The 19,937-nt window shown below is 40.8% G+C and overlaps 1 protein-coding gene across 2 annotated transcripts in view; it reads left to right on the forward strand.

Moving 5' to 3' along the window:
- The first annotated feature begins 1,615 nt into the window (after window positions 1–1,615).
- CCDC91 (coiled-coil domain containing 91) overlaps window positions 1,616–19,937 on the forward strand; it is a 117,260-nt gene continuing 98,938 nt past the window's right edge. The window contains exon 1 of one of the 2 annotated variants that reach the window (XM_082279567.1): window positions 1,616–1,703. The gene's annotated coding sequence lies outside the window, so the exon portion shown is untranslated. Of the gene's footprint in view, window positions 1,753–19,937 lie in introns of both variants that reach the window. The other variant, XM_082279566.1, reaches the window with a different exon arrangement.

Consider the following 19,937-nt stretch of genomic DNA (forward strand, 5'->3'; position numbering starts at 1 on the left):
ATTGGAAGAAGAGTGATAAAGGTGTATGTTATTTACCTCCCCCCAAAATCATGTTCCATAGCTACCTTCAGGAATGCTGCAGTCAGGTATAATGCAACACATAACCTACACCATCATTTTCATTTCTTAATAATATCTTGGTGAGGCCCTGGCACAGGCTGCCCAGAGAAGCTGTGGCTGCCCATCCCTGGGAAGTGTCCAAGGCCAGGGTGGACAGGGCTTGGAACAACCTGGGATAGTGGAAGGTGTCCCCACCCAGGGCAGGGGTGGAACTGGATGAGCTTTAAGGTCCTTTGCAAGCCAAACCAGTCTGTGATTCTGTGATCTTACATTTCTTCATGTAGTATGGAATAGGAAAACCACTGCAAGGTCCTGTTCCAGCGCCATAATGTTACATCTTTTTCATTCTGTGACTTTCAATGTACTGTTCATTAAGTATCTATCTATTAGATACTGACACTGTCCTGTTCACAAAAGCGGTTCAGCAGTGAAATTAACCTGTTGTTTTCCCAGTTCATCACAGCGTGTTGTTCACAACTTGGCTGCTTGCCCTTACTTTGGCCTCTTTATGCCATGTCCTCTCAGAGAATGGCACAAAGGCTTATCTCTCCCAGGGCTGGTGTGATCCTCACTGTCCTGCCAGTTCCTGATTCATTTTGATACTTCTTAGCACAAGAAAGACAAGGGGCTACTGGAGAAGGGCCACAACGATGATGAGTGTGGAGTACATCCCTGATGAGGAGGGAGTGCGGGAGCTGGGCCTGTTTATTCTGGAGAAGACAGGACTGAGAGGGGATCTCATTAATGCAGATAAATATCTCAAAGGAGTGCCAAGAGGAGGGACCAGACTCCTTCCAGTGGTACCCATTGACAGTATGAGGAGCAAAGGCCAAAGCTAAAACCTAACAAGCTTCATTTCAACATGAGGAAGAACTTCTTTACATTGAGAGTGGCAGAGCACTGGAACAGCTGCCCGGGAAGGGTGTGGATTCTCCCTCTCTGGAGACATTCCAAACCCACCGCTGTCACCTGCTCTGCGTGACCCTGCCTTGGCAGGGAGGTTGCACTGGATGATTTCCAGAGGTCCCTTCCAGCCCTCAGGATTCTGTGATTCTGGGATGACACTGAAGGGACGCCGCTGCTGCTCTGCCACGCACCGAGCTACGGTCGGGCTGGGTGAGCAACCACTGGCCGGGAACCAAAGGCCAAGGGCCAGAGGCTCCATCCAGGGCCGGGGCTGCTCCGACACCGGCGCCGGGGGTGATGCCAGCCGCGATTCCAGCGGTGACTCCAGCGGTGACTCCAGTGGCTGCCCGGCAGGGACAGGGAGCGGCGGGGGCGGCCCGGAGCCCGGCCGGGATGAGCAGCAGCAGCTCCCGGCGCTGCGGGCACTATTCCCAACCTTAGGAGCTCCCTAAACACAGAGAGAGTAGCTTAGAAAGTTTACAGAATAAATACTCTTTATTCTCTAAAGAGCGCACAGCAGCGAAGCTTTCTGAAAACCACGCTCGGGTGGTAATAACTTGCATCTTTTATATAGCTAAACCCACATGGACCCGCCTATCTAATCCTCTCCGCCTACCTAATACATATTTATCCGGGTGATGTAATCTTACGCACTGCTCGAAACACAAGGCTCTTTCCTTCATTAAGCAACTCTTATAGTAGAAGTTATCTGACGCCATCAGTTGCGTTTACAAAAGGTGAGACAACGCAGCCTGCGGACAGACGATCCAGCTCGGAGGCATCAAGGTGACCTCGGCCGCGGGGGTGGGGGGGCGGCCGGATCCACATCCGGGTGAGGCCGCGCCGGCGGGCGGGGAGCGGGGACGGGCCGGGGCAGGCCGGTCGGAGCGGGCGCTGGTCCCGGCTGGATCACAGCCGTGCCAGCCCCGGTCATAGCCCTGCCTGCCGGGATCACGGCCCTGCCCGCCCGGGTCACAGCCAGGAGCCCCGCTGGCCGAGCGGGCGGCAGAGCCCGGCCGGAGCGTGGCTGCTGGGATGGCCCTGCGAGGTCCGGCTCCACCTGCTTCCACATGCCTTCACCTGCCTTCTCGTGCCTCCACCTCCCTGCACCTACCTTCTCCTGCCTCCACCTGCCTGACTCCTCCTCTAAGCCCTCCTGTACTGCAGCTCACACACCTTCATCTGCCCTCACCTGCCTCCACCTGCCCCCTCACCTGCCTGACCCCTCTGAGCCGTCCCTGTGCCACAGCGCTCACACTTGTGTGTGATGCTGGTGATGTCCTTAGTGATGTGACAAGGGTTGCTGCAAAAGGGGAGTTCAGAAGTAGTTTAGAGGAGTAGCAGGGGCCTGCCTTCCTTCCCTGCACCTTCCTTCCCCGCACCACAAAACTGGCGTCCCTGTCAACGGGAGAACCCTTGGAGTAGTTCTCTAGCCCAGAGGTTTGGAAATCCTGGCTATGAGTTCTTTGCTCTTTTGCTCCCAAGGTCAAACTGTACGTGGCCAAGTTTTCAAACACTGTCCAGAATCTTTCAATTGTGAAATACCCTGTCTGATTTTTCAGAGGTGCATGGGTGCCTAGTATCTGTTACTATAAATGGAGTTAGGTGTTGAAGTATTCCTGAAAATCTCTCTGAATCTTCAGGCATCTAAACCACTTTCTATAAATCTGGTCTTTAATTAGGAGTTTGAGGCTTCTGATATGTGTAATAAATAGGGCTGATTGTGTCCTCTTGGTACCTCAGCACCTGACCCCACCCTTCTGCTCTGGGATATTGTCATGATGAACTCTCTCTGCAGCTTTGGTTCTTGTCAGGAGACTAGTATTTCTCATAAGCAGTTTTTCTTTCCTATGTTAGCAATTCTTTTTGCCTATCAATTGCACACCGTGAATGCATCTTTTGCCACCTTACTGCAGCATTTTAGAGGAACTTCGGGTAGTTTTTGTCACAGTGCTTGAACACCTGTTTCAGTGGACCTGCTTAATAGTTTTTGTTCTCAGCACTTCCTGGCTGTTTGCCTTTCTGCTCTTCAGAAATTGCTCTTCCCTATATATTTTTTAAATGTATGACCATGTTCTGAGTGCCTCCACATCCATGGCTTGAATGTCTAAAAGTAATGTTGATGCTAGTGTCGTAATTACTTCCTTGTTTTTCCTTCAGGGGCTCTCAGTTTCTCACTCCCTAATACTGGAAGCAGGCTGCTGACCTTCCTCAAACACAGACTGCAGGGCAGACAGTGTCTGTTGAGTGCAGTAGCGATCCTCATGCTGGTAGGATCTGAAAGAAGAAAATCACAGTAGCGTTCAATCAGGTGATGCTTGGATGCTGAATGAAGGGTAGATAATCCCAGAACCTTTTTTTCAGAGCCTCTTAAAATGTCTTAAGAGTATTTTGAAAGGAAGACAATTAAATACAAGAGATAAATTTATGTGCTCTGTGGCTCAATGTGTCTTTGTGAGTAGTTCCACCAGTAATGCTTTCTGCTGTTAGTCTGGCACATTGAAGCTGAGGTGATGTTTTACTGTAGCTCAGCTGAGGGGGTGGGTGGGTCATGTACACACCAGATTAGGACAGCTGGCATTAAAATAGGGTCTGTCACCTTTGGATTTGTTTTTATCCAAATCTTTCTCAGACTATTGCTATAATTCAGTTTAAGGCTTCCTACCAGTTTGATTCTACCTGGAATGGTTGAAAACTGAGCATACCAGGTGACACATTGGCTTCTGTCACGTTCACACATAAACCTTCACGAGGATTTGGAGGCACAGTGGTCAGACCATGCCTCACTAGAACTCTCAGTGCAGTTTCAGTCCTTCTGCACTTAATTAGGAGCTCCTTGACTGTTTTCTGCATGTCTTTGAACATCATGGGCTGTTGTGGCCAGCTCCTTCACATCTCTTTCCAAGTGAGACAACTACTGCCAGAGCTTGGTGAAGAGTACTGGCTGTCTAGGCACTGTTAGCTGCTTCTGTGCTGTCAGGCTGATGACAGCCACACAGGTTTAGAGGTGCCAAAATGCAGTTATGCTATGAAGCCTATTTCTGGTCCAGAGGAACAAGTGGATCGCAATCTTAAGGGCAATAATTCCCCACATCTTTACAGAGCTGCTGAGACAGATATCTAAGTGCAGTGTCTGTCTGAACACTTGGCTGGGTTCCTGCTGAAAACCCAGCTTCCAGGAAAGCTTGCAACACCGAATGGAAAAAAGTTTGAGGTTTGATGGAAGCACACTTTTTGTGAGTCCTTAAAAGTAAAATCCACAGCCCCTTCCTGCCCATGTGCAGGTACATGAGGTGTGGTTTGTGTGTGCAGGGCCCGGTACCCTCGTGTGTGGTGTAATCTGCTGCTGTTCATCTGTGCAGTGCTTCATGCTCGAGTGCCCTTACAGGAAAGTTCTTTCTGCTCATGGAAAACTAATTTGGTCATAATAATGAAGGCGAAAAATTCTTGTTAAACCAGTCTTGATACTCAGAACTTTTTCAGCTGGTTTTTTTTCTGTAGGGCTTTCCCCCCAGTACACTACAAGTCTCAGGCTACACAGTCTAAATTTTAAGTTAAGTGGACTAAATCTACCCTTAAGTGCAGTGTAGTGGCAGATCATCTAAAAAGTGTTTCAAGGTGATTTTCAGAAACTATTTTAACATCTGTTAGCTTCATTACTTTGTTACTTATAAATGAGAGAATGCATCAGAAATTCAAAGTGCAGGAGTTGTTTTTCCTTTTTCTATCTCATACTTCTAAAGGCTTTAGATTTATGTGGAAATAACCCCTGCTGGTGTTAATAAAAATAAATACCTTAAATTTGAGGGTTGGGTTTATCTTTTCTGATAAGGCATCTTGCAATCCTAATATTCCCTCGTCACTTTGCATCCCTTAAGCAAAGGCACCTGCTCTCCACACCTGAGTCTCCAGAAGTGGTACTATTTTTACAGATAAAAATGATTTGTCATTTTCTTAATGTAGAATTCTATTATCTAAACTTTCTTAGCATACAGTAGGATTTGTATTACTTTGTCCTGAGAAGTTTGGGATTGACCAGTGTGAAGAATTTTGCTTTTCTGACGTAGCAGGCTTTTTTCCTTTTCATTGTTCAGTTGGCAGATTTATTTTAGGTGTGACTGAAATGATTCGTGGGAGTTCTGTCCACTCTTTCAGTTAAACCATTAAAAATGTAAATCCCATTCTAGGGAGTGGTTGGAGAAACAGAATTACGTACCCATAAATTTCTTTCTAAGTAATCACAGAGGACTTTCTGAATTAAGAAAAAAGTGAATTAAGTTTTTTACTTATGTGCACAAGTTGCAGTGGATGTTCCTCAAGAGGTTTTTAGGGATGTAATTTTTGTAGAATTCTTCTGCAGTTTTCCAGCAGCTTTATGTGACATCTGTGTCTGCCTTAAGTTGGTTGGCACACATGAGGCTAAAATTTCCTGTGATCACCTTGTAACAGACACTGCCTAGCAAACTTTCCCATCCTTTGAATTAGAGCTACAGGAATGGGCATAATACCTATAAAGCCATTTCGGATCCTCAGAAAGAGAAATGTTTGTCATACCTATCTAATGCCTACGAAAGAAAAGCAGGTTTTTCTATTTGTCATTGGAGTGATAAAAATTCCAGTTTTGTATGTCTTTCAGAGAAGAATTTGGAAATGGCTTTAGCTTAAAATATGTCTTCGGTTGTATTTGCAAGACTTCTCTTTTTTAGAAAATCAAGTATGTCTAAACTATAGTGCTTATTTAGTACAAAAAAAGAAGATCTAAAATCTCAGGGAGTTTGTGAAACTCTGAGGTCTTTAAAAACCTCCACTTAGTGAAAATGATACAGGGCTAAATTCTGATTTTTAGGGTTCCCATGAACAACTGTGTAAGTTTTAGAATGTAGAGTTTTCACCTATTCAGCAGTTTCCTTGATTAAAAAAACAAATTTGAACCTCCTTATCCGATAACATATGGCATCATAATACTCAAATATTAACTAGTCAGGCAAGTTTTCACTTGCAGTGAAACATAAGTCAGATCTTGACCCATTCTTCCATAGACTTCAGCAATATTCCTCTCATTTTAGTGCAGTCCTGGAAAAGATGGCAAATTTTTGTGCACATATATAAACTGATTTTAGGTGACTGTGCAACAGTAATGGTTGGGACCGTTTGTTTGCTTTTGGGAAAAGTAATTAAAATAATTTATGCTGCTAGTAGGGGTGGTTCCAAATTGAGACTTCTGCTTCTATTCAACTTTCCTCTGGGTTATGAGGCTGTAGCAGATGTGTACAGGGCAAAGCAGTCTCTGCTGGAGGGTAGGTTGCTTGGAAGAGTACAGTTGGAATCTGGCACTAAGGGCTGACAGTATTTAAAACTTGATTTCTTTGGAAATGAAGGATTTAAGGTGTGCAAGCACATCTTGAGGTGCAAAACATCCAAACTCAAATTATTCCAGTGTGAAAACTAGTGATTTCAAGGCTGTAGCCTTGGATCTATTACTAGAGCTGTTGCTTTTCCTTCAACAAAGGACTTAAAAAGGGATTTAATGTGCTGTGTTATTTCTAGAAAAGCAGTTCACGGGGGCATTGCTATCAGTGTTTGAGCATGCTGGCTGATTGTGTTTCAGCTTTTGTACCTGCTGGAGAATTGTACTCCGGCTGTGAACCACTGCATTCTTGAGAGCTCTCGTGTGGCAGCACAGCCACACCAAGGCACCACATCTTTTGATCTGAGTAGGTGAAAATTCACCAGTTGCAGTCATCCCCTTCAAGTGACAGTGAGTATGAAAATGGAGTGGAGATTCCATACCTCAGTATGGGTACAATGGAAGGCATGTCCTGTGAGGAGCAGGCAAGGACTTTTGGGTTTGTGCAGTTTGGAGAGAGGGAGGCTGAGGGGTCCCCTCCATGAGGGTGGCCAGGCAGGGGGGGAGGCTTCCAGAGAGGTGGCCGGTGCCCCAGGCGTGTCCGTGTCTCAGAGGCACTTGGACAATTCCCTTCCTAATGTGCTCTGACTTCTGGTGAGGGCTCAGGCTGTTGGACCAGATGATTGCTGCAAGTCCCTTGTAGCTGGAACTGTCCTATTCTGTGAACAGTCTGGGGAGCAGATGCACCTGTGGGAGAGGTGAATAAATATGAGCTGCAACGGATGCTTGCTCTAAGCTGTGGACTCTTCAAGAAAATCACTGCTGTAGACATCCTTGCTGTTGCACATGTTCTTTGGGCACATTGGCTGAAGGCAGAAGAAATCTGGAAGAAGGTGAGCAGGTTTAGAGGTGCTTCATCAGTTAATAACCATACTCACAAAAAGTGAATATAATCTCCTACAGCGAAACAGGTTGCTTAACCTAGCCCTGGAAGTAGTTTAACATTTAAAAACCCAGCTGAACAAACCCCCTTCGTCTGGGAAGCAGAAACTAACAATCCATTGCATCAATTCATAAGCAATTTGATTTCAATATACAAGATTATGAAAGGATTCTTTGTAACAACCCTACAAGCCTTAAAATTAGAAGCTCAGAAGTAATTTTTGTTTCCTTCCCAGGTGTTTATATTCAAGTGAAGTAATCCCACAAAAAAATTTGAAGATTCAAAATACAGAATGTCCAAAGGTTTAGAAATGGTTTTGCTTTCTAAACTTTGGTTAGATTGTAAATAAATAAATGTACTAAATAATGTACTAAATATTATAAATTCATTCTGTGTTTCCTTAATGTTCATTCTGTGTCTCCTTAAGGTTTCTGAATAAAGTGAATGCAGGTAAAAGCTATCCAATATTTTATGTATTGTTGCCAAAACTTGTAGTTCTTCATTCCTCATTAAATACTTTGCCAGAACCCACTGCTAGAATTGATTTATTTTATCTTGAGGTAGACTTGGAGAAAGATGGAATTGCTTTACTTTGAATTTGTTTTAGTATCCATTTATATTAAATATGTATGGTTTTGCTTAAACATCTTTTATTTACTGCAGAACACAGTGATGTTTGGGATTTTTTTAAATTTCTGAGGAAAAGAGACCTACAGTCAAGTTCTTTGTGCTAGGCTTGCTTTTTTCAAAACTTTAACAACACTTTACTATGTTACCGTTCTTGAGCTTAGTGTGTGTGTATAGAGAGAAATAAAGTGGAAATCCTGTCTCTGAGGATTGGATTTAGTGTAGATTTAGATGGAAAGCAAAATATTTTGGCATGCTTTTGCCAGCTATGCTTTTAAAAAGGACTTTCCATGGGGTGCAGCTTCTGAAATAGTCTTAACAGTGAGTTTCTGAAGAGGTTTCCACATGATGCACATGCCATGGTCAGCTTGCTTTTAGCTCATAAGCTGTCACAGTAAAAAATCAGTATCTTGGCCTGATCAACTGTAGATTGAAGAAAAGTTGTACTTAGTTTGAAATCATGGAATTGTTAAGGTTGGAAAAGACCTTCAAGGGTCCAACCATTAGCCTCACACTGCCAAGTTCACCACTAACCTCATCCACATGTCTTTACATACCTCCAGGGTTGGTGATTCCACCACTGCCCTGGGTAGCCTTTTCCAGTGCTTGACCATGGTTTTAGCAAAGAATTTTTTTTCCCAATATCCAATCTAAACCTCTGCTGGCACAGCTTGAGGCTATTTACCCTTGTCCTGTCCCTTGTTCCCTGGGAGCAGAGCCCAACCCTCACCTGACTGCACCCTCCTGTCAAGGAGTTGTGGAGAGCCAGAAGGTCCCCCCTGAGCCTCATTTTCTCCAGGCTGAGCTCCTTTCCCAGCTCCCTCAGCCACTCCATTCACAACCCTCTGGGCCTGTCCACCCAGCCATTTATTTTATGCAGCAAAGAATGCACATGTCCAAGCCAGGAGCAGCCAGTTTCTCCAGGTGAAGCCTTTGGAAAAAGATTAAGTTTTACTGAAAGTCCAGGTAAACAATATCCAAAGCCTTTGCCTGATGCAAAAAGTGGGTCACCTTGTCAGAGGAGATCAGGTCAGATCATCCTTCCCTCTCTGTTTCTAGATCGGAGCCAACTGGGACCTCCCTAATTAGCCAGGACTGCTGGTAAGTGACTGGAAGTGGCTCTGTAGGCTCTTTCAGCAGCTTGCTCAGCACCCTCAGGTGAATCCCAGCCAGCCCTGCAGACCTGTGTGTGTCTGAGAGGCACAGCAGGTCACTCAATGAGCATCTTCTTCTGGGTTGTGGGTGTTCTTTCTGCTCCCTCTCCCTCTCTTCCAGCTCAGGGCTGGGTACCCTGGGGACACCTGGTCTTGCTACCGAAGACTGGGGCGAAGACAGCACTAAGTACCTCAGCCTTTTCCTCATCCTTTCTCACTATTATTTTCCCCTGCATCCAGTGAGGATGGAGATTTAACCCTCCTTTTGTTGCTATTGTATTTATAAAATAATTTTTGTATTTTTTTTTGTACTATCGTACTGTTGCAGTAGCCAGGTTAAGTTTTAGTTGGGCTTGGGCCCTCCTAAATTTCTCCCTGCAGGACCTCATGCCATCCTTGCAAGTCCTGTTTCCCCTCTGCTGTATTTTGTTTCCAGCAGATACCTGGTAAATTGAAGTTCCACATGAGAACCAAGGGCCAGTGATTGTGAGATTTCTCCCAGTCCTTCAGAGAATATTTCATCAGTCTCTTCATTCTGGTTGGGTAGGCTGTAACACAGTCCCACCAGGATATCTGCTTTGTTGGCCTCTCCTCTGATGTTTACCCAAAACACTTCCCCCCCCCCCCCAATTTTCTTTATTTTTTCCCCCAGATAAGTTCCTGCACATTTGGTTAGCACTGATGGACAATAGCATTGTAAACTGACTCTGGAAGGGGTCTCAGGAAATGAGTTTAAAACCACTTTTGTTTACTCCACTTAAAAATGACTCTTACAGAAATTTAGGATTTATCACAGTGTGATGAATGATAAAATGAGATACTGTTACTCCAGGACCAGATTAATTTTACTGTTAGAACATAAAAAAATAGCTTCTGCTTTAGGACCTTTGTGAATACTTTTACTAGTTAAAGAGTGCTTAAAAAGTGTGTGATACAGCTATATAACTTCCATCAATAATGAAGGTACCTGGGATTTAGTTAAATTATCCTTATAAATGCACTCATGAACTGCCTTTAAGGTTTATAAAGAGGCCTGACTTGCCCTCGGTTGGGGTTGAAAGGGCAATATTGGTTTAAGAATCTTGTTTAAGTGGAGAAGAGACAAGTACTAATGTGCTTGAAAATTTCAAAAACTGAGGCAAATTAGACTTCTCTTTGGAAAATATTACATTTAAATTGACTGTGTGCCCCAAAGACTTTGCTATACATAGATCCTTTTTTGTTTTACTATCTGAAAATGTGTGTTCTTTGTCTTTCTCTTTATATATATCTACATATATATATATCTATATATATATCTACATCTATGTACACAGACCTGTGTTGCCCCAGTGATACTTTCACAGTTGAGCAAAGTTAGTAGTTGATTTTTTGGGTTTTGTTTTGTGTTTCTTTTTTTCTTTTTTATTATAACAAGCTGAAATTATGTAGTATAAGACCTTAGTACTTTCAGAGCATACCTTTAGAAGTAAACCACCTTTGTCATGCATTTATAAGGGCTCAAGGTAATAATACTGTCAGAAAATGAACTTATCAGTAAAAGGTTTCACAATGTTTTGACAAGATACTGACTTGCTAAATTGCTTTAATGTATTCCAGAGTGTGTTTAGGAAAGACAGAAGAGGTTAAGTTATTGAGTTATTGTGACGTGAACTGTATTAAACATGTTTTTAGTAAAATGGATCAATACTTGAGTAGTGAGAGTGCTCAAAAATAGTTACAAAAATGTAAATAACTTTTTTTAAGTGATGATCTAGATGTAGTGTATCTAAAACACACTCAGAAATGAAGTAATTCTCCTAACATACTTGAATATTTTTTCTTAAAAGAAAAAAGGTAACAAAGTTGTTGCAAAAACAGAATACATTTTGATTTTAAATGGTTGTCTTCCAGTAGCATCTATGCTAAAATCTTTCCAATTTCCTCGTGGTGTAAAATACACCATGATCTGATTACAGTGTCTAGTTAATAAATAAGAGTTTTGTGTTTTGTTTTAAGATTTTTTTTTTAATGTTAAATTTTATTTCCACATTGAATCCCATGGAAAAATTATTATATTTTAAAAATTATGTGTATTTAACCTGATTTAACTGTACATGACTGCAGAACATGTGGGGTTGGTAAAGCTGACAAAGGATAGAACACTGACAGTATTTTTGGTACAGCAGGGGCCGGATTAGTTTTTGCTCATTAATCCAGTCCTGGTCCCTCCATTAGGTTGGAGTTACAGATCCACACACCAAATAATAAAGTGTGGTGTTGCAGCGCTAGGTTTAGTTTAGCAAGCTACAGCCTTCCCTGGGAGCTCAGCCATTCTGTCCTTTTCGTGTTAGGATGGCCCTGCACTTTCTCTGGGCAGCTATCAGCTCTACAACCCAGTGATGGCAAAGGAGGTGAGAAGGGTCCCTCCCTGAGGGTTTCAGAGGACCTTTAAAGGTTACATCCCATCCTGGTGATCCCCAGAGACAGAGAGACCTCCTGATTCAGGCGCAGGGGGTTTTCTCAGGGGCTCAGGGACGGTACATGGGCGGAGTTGGGGTACAGGAACAGTAGGGAGAGCCCGAGGGAGTGGCCAGGGCTAGGGGCAGGGGAAAGTGGGGGGAACAGTATGGGATCAGAAAAGCAGTGGGTAAACAGATCATACATCACGGGAAGGCTGAAAGGAGACCAGCATTCTTAGAGCTGAGTTTTGTTCTAGTCTTAGGTAGACTGGAACAGGCAGGCTCCTGGTCAGAATTCTGGTTCCAGCCAGCCAGGCTCCCTCCTGAGCAGTTGCTCTCATGAAATGTGCTGGATTTGAATTTCTTAAAATTGTTTTTGGCATTTTGGATTAAAAATAAAAACTTTTTTGTTGTTGTTCCTATTTAGTGAAATGTTTTACGATAATTTTTTGTGTAAGTTGTGCAGTGGGCAGTATTTGTCCTGGGGAAGGTAGTAATTTGATTGTAGGAGTAACCTAACATACTACTCATTATGAGTGAAGGAAGATAGTTGTGAGTTAATTCTGTTAATTCTGTTTTTTACAATCATATATTTTAGAAGACGACTGGATTAGCTTGAAGTTGTCTATTCACATACATTTTTTTGTCAAAGCCTCTACAGAAAATTATAGTTATCACCTGAAACTTTTAATTGCTAAATGCAGCTTTTTAATTATTGTTGAGTGTAAGTGTAGGGCATTAATGGTTATTGTTCAAATATTCAAGTTTTTTCTTGCTGACTTTAGTCAAGCAGAACTTGTTTTCATTGGGAATTTTGCTGACTGAAGACTATGTAATTGCCCAATAATTAATGTAGTTAAAAGATATCACTCTACATGTAGTTTGCACTTTGGAACCTGAATGTTCTGCCGGTTTTCACAGCATTGCCAGAAGGGATAGTTTTGCATAGTAATTTCTGGATAAATTTCAGTAGTTCTCTTTAAACAGTGCTGGTTTCAAAAGCCATTAAGCTCCATGAATATGTAAGGCCCTTGCTACCTTAAATAATTCCATGAATTCTCAAGTATATTATTTCCAGTTTCACTGTGTGCTTGTATAAATAACTAAGTGTCCACTACAGCTTATTACTGTTTTGTTCTTGTTCATGTGTTCTGTGTGTATGGAAGTTTTATACTTTAGGATGAATATCTGTTAGGCATGCATTTATTTCCAGCTTAACAAAGGTCTTAGAGGACACATAAAATTGTGATTTAAAATAAATGACATGGGAGAAAGAACAGTTGGTTTCTTTTAGACCAGGAAGATGTGGAGCATTTTGGTTTTGTCTATTGATTTGGGGTTGGGGGAGTTTAACTCTTCTTGAATGAGAAATAATTTTTACTTAATTGTTAACTGACGTGATATTCTTGGTATCAGAGCCCTCCTCACATACTTGGTACCTAAATGTCCTGGTAACTTGCTGAGTATGGGACTTTTTAGGAAACAGCTCCCTCTTTCTGACAAGGGCGTGGTAGGGCTGACAAGTCCTTGTCAAAAGCTTTGGGACTAGAGAAGAACTGTATTCTAGAAATGCATAAAGAATCAACCTGAAGAAATAAATTATTTTAAAGTACTGTGATCTGATTAAAAGAAAAGTATTTAGGTGTTGAGCCCTAATCCCGTTTTCACTCTGGCATGATCTGGAATCTGTGTTTGCAGCTCCCTCAGTGTATTCCAAAGGCATTGGTGGCAATCAGCCTTTTCTGTGAGAAGTAATTTTTTTTTTTTTTTTTTTTTTTTTTTTTTTTTTTTGATTGCAACAGAGAACATATAATTATGATAATACCCATTTGGTCAAAGGTCATGTGATGAAAAGTGTTGTGTTGCATGCTTAGGAGCAGACCAAAACTGAAGATGATGAAAAAAGGATAATGTGCACAGACATTCTGGCAGCAATGTTTTCTGTTGGAAAGCACATTAGGATTTTCACTTTACTTGTTTATGAGTTGGGAGTTGGACAACGTGAAACCTCTCCAGTTAGCTTTGTAAGAGTCATATGAAAATGAATTTTTAGTCACGTCATTAATTGCTTCTTCATGAACTGAACCATCTCTTTAGGACTGTATGGAAAATTAAATTAATCTGCTTAATATGTGAACAAAAAGTCATCAAGTCTTCTTTTTAAGTATTAGTAAAGGGAGAAAAAGGTGCAGTGATGATGCTTTCTTCTTTCTGTATGGGAGGGAAAGTAATATCTGGCCTTTTCTGCTTCTAACTGTATAGCTAGAGCTTGCAAAACAAAGGATTTAAAGGGTTTTTTAAATGACCAGTCATGTTGTATTTCAGTTTTTGCATTAAACTTCCATAAAATCTGAATTTCTAATAGGTGATTGGGGGAAATGAATATTATTAGAGTTATTTAAGGTGTTCTTTTTCAAGACTTGCAACTGAGTCATATAAAATCAGAAAGACTTGAAGATCTGAGACATAATTGTTATTCTTTTTGATAATGTTATCTCATGTCAGAGAAGTAGCTTAATATCTTTTTTCTTGCCTGAAATGAACACCTTTCCCTGTGAGAAGTACTATACTTCCAGGGATTGGAGGAAGCTGAGGGGAGTTGTTTTATTAATTGGAAAAGTGAGTCTTCCAGTCCATTAGGAGACACAGAATAATAAAAGAATAATAGAGGAATAATAAAGGAATGTTGTGTATTTTTATTTAGTATAATTCTATTTTACATAATGTATTTACTTAGTATAATCCTATCTTTCCATGTGCTGCTGGTTTTGTGGGGGTTTTTGGTTCTTTGGGGTTTTTTTTTTTTTTCAAGTATCCATGGTCACGTGTCAGCTTTTCTCACATAAGATTAGAATGATAACCTGTAAACGCTGACATTTCACAGTTTTTGTGAACTGTCTACGTGTAAGTTAAAGGAAAAGAGTATCATTTTCATAATATTTAACTATCAGGTCTACTGGTTATCCTTTATATTGAGACCTTTGCTATCTTACTTTACTTTTAATTAAGATAAAAAGCCTCATTTTAAGTGTATAACAAGATGATCTACAGAATTTTTAAGGGTTTTTTTCTTTTTTTACTTTAAAGATTCTTCTTCTGGTGAAGGAGTGCTGGTTTTTAGAATAAGTGATTCACTCAGCAGCAGATTTTCCTAGGCAATGCATCATGGTATACAAAACCTGGTGTTACCCTGGGTTTTGTTTTTTGGGTTTTTTTACTTTTTATTTTCCTGTAAAGCATATATTCCTTCTTATGAAAGGTCCTGAGCACTCTTTTCATGATGTTAATGACATTTATTAGTGCAAGTTACCACACATCCATACAAGCATGCATTCAAAGACTTAGATTTTTGTTTGACATGTTGTTATATTAAATTGTGTTGCTATGATGCTCTTACTAAGATTGTGTCAAAACTTATATTTTCACATACCTGTTCTGTGACAAAGTTTGCTTAAGGCAGAACTTGGTGCCTTTTACTCTTGGGAAGCTTCTCCATTGTGCAGACACCTCTTTTTTAAGTTCTATTTAAGCACATTACTGTGATTTGCAGGTAAAAAGAATTGATTACAATTACTAACAGTGCTTATTGACAGTAACGTGGAGAAGCAGAAGAATTTCTGTTGTCAGTGTGAGTTCTTGAAGCTCAGTAATATTTTCAGTGGGAATGCATTTGAAACACCTGTGACCCTTGTATTTTACTTTTAAACCCTCCATTTCTTAAGTTTATCAGATGTGAACTGTAGTAGAAAGGCCATGGTTTGTCCTAGCATTCCCAAACGCTTAGCAGGAGATGTTTCTGTACCCTTTATTTGCTTCTAAGTAAAAAGACTGTGTTCCTAAATCAGCACTGTACAAAAATTAAGCATATAATTGGAGTGCCCGGTTGCGTGAAGTTTTTGGAACTGACATCAGCTCTTTTCTTGTGAGGGAAGCCCTGAATTTCAAAGCACTGTGTCTGTCAAGGCCAAGAGGAAGATACAGGCTGAGACTACTGAAACTGGCTCAAAGAGCCATTGATACATTGTGAAGCATTAGACTTTTCTTTTTGAGAAAAAGAGTTGCTATTTGTAGATGTCTTAGCATGTTCATGATCAGATAGTACCATTTAGTGATTCCTAGGAATGGTTTTGAATGAATTAATGAATTAACAAAGTATTTTATTACTTCCAAAGAAGAAGCATCCCCATGCAGTTTTGCTTTCTTGTCGGGATTTTTTTTCTTAATGCCAAAAGTTCACCTCAGCCTTTTTCAAGAAACATTTCTGTTGAGTACAGAGATTTATGTAAGATATTTTTTCTTTGAACTCATGATGAAAATATTTCCTAGAAACATAGAATCATGGAATGGTTTGGGCTGTAAGGGACCTTCAAGATCATCTCACTCTACCCCCATGCCATGGGCAGGGACATCTTCCACTATCCCAGATTGCTCAGAGTCCCATCCAACCTGTCCTTCAACACTTCCAGGGATGGGGCAGCCACAGCTTCTCTGGGCAACCTGTGCCAGGGCCTCAGCACCCTCACAGGGAACAATTTCTGCCTCATATCCAATCTAAACCTGCTCTCTGTCAGTGTGAAGCCATTCCCCCTTGTCCTGTCACTCCAGGCCCGTGCCAAGAGTCTCTCTCCATCTTTCCCCTAGGCTCCTTTCCGGTACACTTCATTAGGCTTTCCCTCTTTTTATTCCTCCTACAGCAATGAAGATTCTAGAGCTACTCTTTCCCTTTCATGTTCCTCTTTTGAGGTTGGTTCTTCTGTCGTCAGCAAATTCAGTCATAAATGATTCTTGGACAGATGTTGGTAATTATTAGTACAGTTCAGCTGAAGAACAATGTCAAAAAGGGATTCACTTTTTCTTTTAATGATACTATTTTGGATCAAACTGAATACATTGAAAAATAGACCATCTGTGGAAGGGGCATTTGGAGGTTTTCTTATCCAAACTGCTGCTTAAAGCAGGTCTGGTTAGAGCACGTGGGTCATGGCCCTGTCCACTTGAATTCTTTGTGATTATCCTCAGGAATGAGGAGTCCACCATGTCTGTGGGCAGCCTGTTCCAATACCTGGTCACAATTTTCACTATTCCAACTTCTGTCCTAAGGGTTTTGTCCTAATCCCGGTGCAGCTCTGAGAACAGCCTGGCTCTGTCTTTCAGAAGACTGCATCCAATTTATGGGTTCCAGTAAAATGAGAATACTTTAAGTATGAGAGTTATTAGTCTACTATAGTCACTTTTTCTCAGGCATTTGTGGGACCCATGGTGTCTGATATTTGTGACCTAATTAGCAAATGACAAGTCAGGCTTTTCTCACCTTTTTTTTTTTTTCTTTAGAATACAAACTGAATTCCAGGCCTTCTGATTGTCATTAGTCTCAATCAGGGTTCAGAGATTGCTGTTCTGGACTTGATGTTGATTAAATATAGGTATTGCCTGGCTGTGCTAAACAGGAATGTTTAATTCCAGTTTAATTCAAGGTACTTTCTGAGATTTCTTTTTGGAGGTGGATGGGGAGAAGACCTGGTGAGAAGAGAGGGATTTCCTCCAAAGCACAGTATGTTTGAATTGTATCAACTTCGCCAGACTTCTCACAGAAGTTTATGTACATTTTGTAAAAATGTGTGGCTTTTGAAGTAAAAAGGTATTTGTGAAAGAGAAAGCTTAGAGAGGGCCATTAGAGAAATGTAAAAACTAGTTAACTGTGTGATCCTTTATTTTTATAAAGCAAAAACTAGCTTTTCCATGTTCTGGTCACAATAAACCAATTATGGTGAAGACTGAAGGTCTAAGAAGGTGAAGACTAAAGATCTAACTCTTGAGTTACTGAAGCTGTTAGAATTAAATCTTGGCAAAGATAGGTTCTGCAGATACTGAAATATGCTGAATAATACCATATTTTAATACTTCCTCTGGAGTAGGTAAGGTATTATTTGAAATTTGAAATCATCTTTGAATTTCTAGAGAGAAGAAGTTGTTATTTTTTAAGTAGATGATTGTCGAAGTTGGGGGAAATTTCAGAGAACATGGGTTTCCTGGTTTTCTCTGTTAGTTTCTTTTAGGATATAGTTGAGTAATTGACAGTTCTTGAATATGTTTTCCACACAAGGCAGTGGTGGTGTGGGGTTTTTTTTTTTCCCTCCTATGTCATAAGTGAATTTGAAAACCAGTGCCTGCCTTCTCTGTAGGAGCTCTCATTTTCCTTTTGCGGATAAAACTGGAACTCTTGATTTCTTTTTTGTGTAGCTGTGTCTGAGCTACGGAAGTGAAATGGACTTGGAATTTTCACTTTATTAAAAAGCAAGCTTTTTCTTGCTTTGCTCACTGTTTATAAAAGCTAAAAGTATATGCTGAAGAAGAGTGCCCTCAAATTCTAAACCACAAATTTTTGTGGAATTAATTTTGTAGATTATCTTAATACCAGTTTTTGTAGAGTTTCTGACGGGTTTTTTTATACTAGTTCAGTACCTTGAAGATGAGAATATTATTTCTAATGATTATTCAAATTTCTTTTATAAAGGCTATATGAAGCTAAAGAAAAAGGTGTATTTTTTAGTGGTTTTTTATATGTGGTTCTTTGTTCTTCTAAAAATGCTTTTGCAGTGGGAAAGGCAGTTATGGAAGTCTTACAGATTGTGTAAGATGGTCTTGTTACATTAAGCTGTTACAAATGCTACAACTTTTTCTGGTATTGTTTTGTACTTAGAGCATTGGTATGTGAAAGTAGAATTATTTCAAAATTACTAATGGTAGGTGTGGAACATCACATCATAGGATATAGAATCTTAATGCTTCTTGCAGGATCTGGATCTTTTACTTCAGGGGGTGTCTCCTGAGAAAAGGACTAAGTGGTAAAAATGGTTTCATTATTGATTTTTTTTCTCTCGTTCTCTCTCTCTCGTTCTCTCTCTCTCGTTCTCTCTCTCTCTTTCTCTCTCTCTCTTTCTCTCTCTCTCTTTCTCTTTCTAATAATTCTTAGATTCACTGAAGGAATTGATAGAAGAATTTTAGATATTGCCATTTGCTTTACAAATTCTGTTCTGTGTAAATCAATCCTTGACTTTTATTGTCACATTCCTTAATGTGCTGTTCTCATCTCTTAAGTATTGAAACCTGGAGATTGTCCAGAATAAATGGATCAATGGATAGACCAGAAGGGTGAATAGAAGAGAAAATTCCCTGGGTATTTGCCCCAGTGCTTGACTGCTGCTGCTTGTTCAACTAAAGTCTCAGTCCTTGCAGATACTCTAAACTTGACTGTGTGCGGCGTTAAGCAATGCCTGAGTTGGCCTTGCTTTCAGATTGGGTTGCATCAGTTGTCCTGAGAGACTTTGCAAACTAAATTGAGATTCCTTTAATGTTGTGCTGCTTTATTTGGGCTGTGGAAGAAAATTCATTACAATTGACCAGGCTTTCATTTTTCTTAAAAGTACCAGAGATTTGAGTGTAATCGATTGTAATATAAGCAACTACTGCTATAAAATAGGTGGGTTTGCATCTGCTGACTTTTTTGGGGTTGTTGGTTTGTTTTTGTTTGGTTTTTTTTTATTATTATTAGAAAGGTCTTAATATTATTAGAATTTAGTAAGTGTTTATTAAGTCAGTACTGGCATTGAAATCATAGAATTATTTAGGTTGGAAAAGACCTTTAGGATCATGGAGTCCGACCATTAACCTCCCACTGCCAAGGCCACCCCTGAACCACGGCCCCAAGTGCCACATCTACGCGTCTTTTAAATACCTCCAGGGACTGTGATTGAACCATGTGCCTGAGCAGCCTGTTCCAATGTTTGACAACTCTTTTGGTGAAGAAATCTTCCCTAATATCCAATCTAAACCTCCCCTGGCACAGCATGAGGCCATTTCCTCTTCTGCTATCACTTTGTACATCAGAGAAGAGCCTGCCCCCCACCTGGCTGCACCCTCCTGTCAGTGAGTGGTAGAGACTGATAATATCCCCCTGAGCCTCCTTTTCTCCAGGCTAAATGAACCAGCCTCAGTTTCCAGGGAAGAATTGCTCTGGCACATTCTGTGTTGTCTTCTTTTTCCCCATAACCTTGAAGTATCCTAATTCACTGTGTGTGTGGGCAGGGTTCTGTCCCCTGTTGAAATGAAGTTTCTAACAGCCCTGTCACTGTGCCTTTCACTCTGGGAGCTGACCAGCACTCTGCCTCCTGGCAGGGGAGGTTTCCCACGTCTCTTTTTGTGATGGAATCCACACTGGAATGTGATGGAGAACACTGGCATTTTGGTGATGCCTGGTTTTCACTGTCTTATGATGGGGTAGGACACACAGCATGCAGAAATGTTAAGGTGGTTTTTCTTCTTTAGGAAATTTTACAGATGCTCTAACTATATTTTCGTTTCCATTATGCTGTGCATTCATATTCTGGTCTTTCTTGGGCTAGGTATCCTTTGGGATATGTGTATTCTGTAATAAAAATTTTCCAATATATGGCTTAGTA

The sequence above is a fragment of the Coloeus monedula genome (assembly GCF_965178545.1).
Source record: "Coloeus monedula genome assembly, chromosome: 4".
Classification (NCBI taxonomy): Eukaryota; Metazoa; Chordata; class Aves; order Passeriformes; family Corvidae; genus Coloeus; species Coloeus monedula.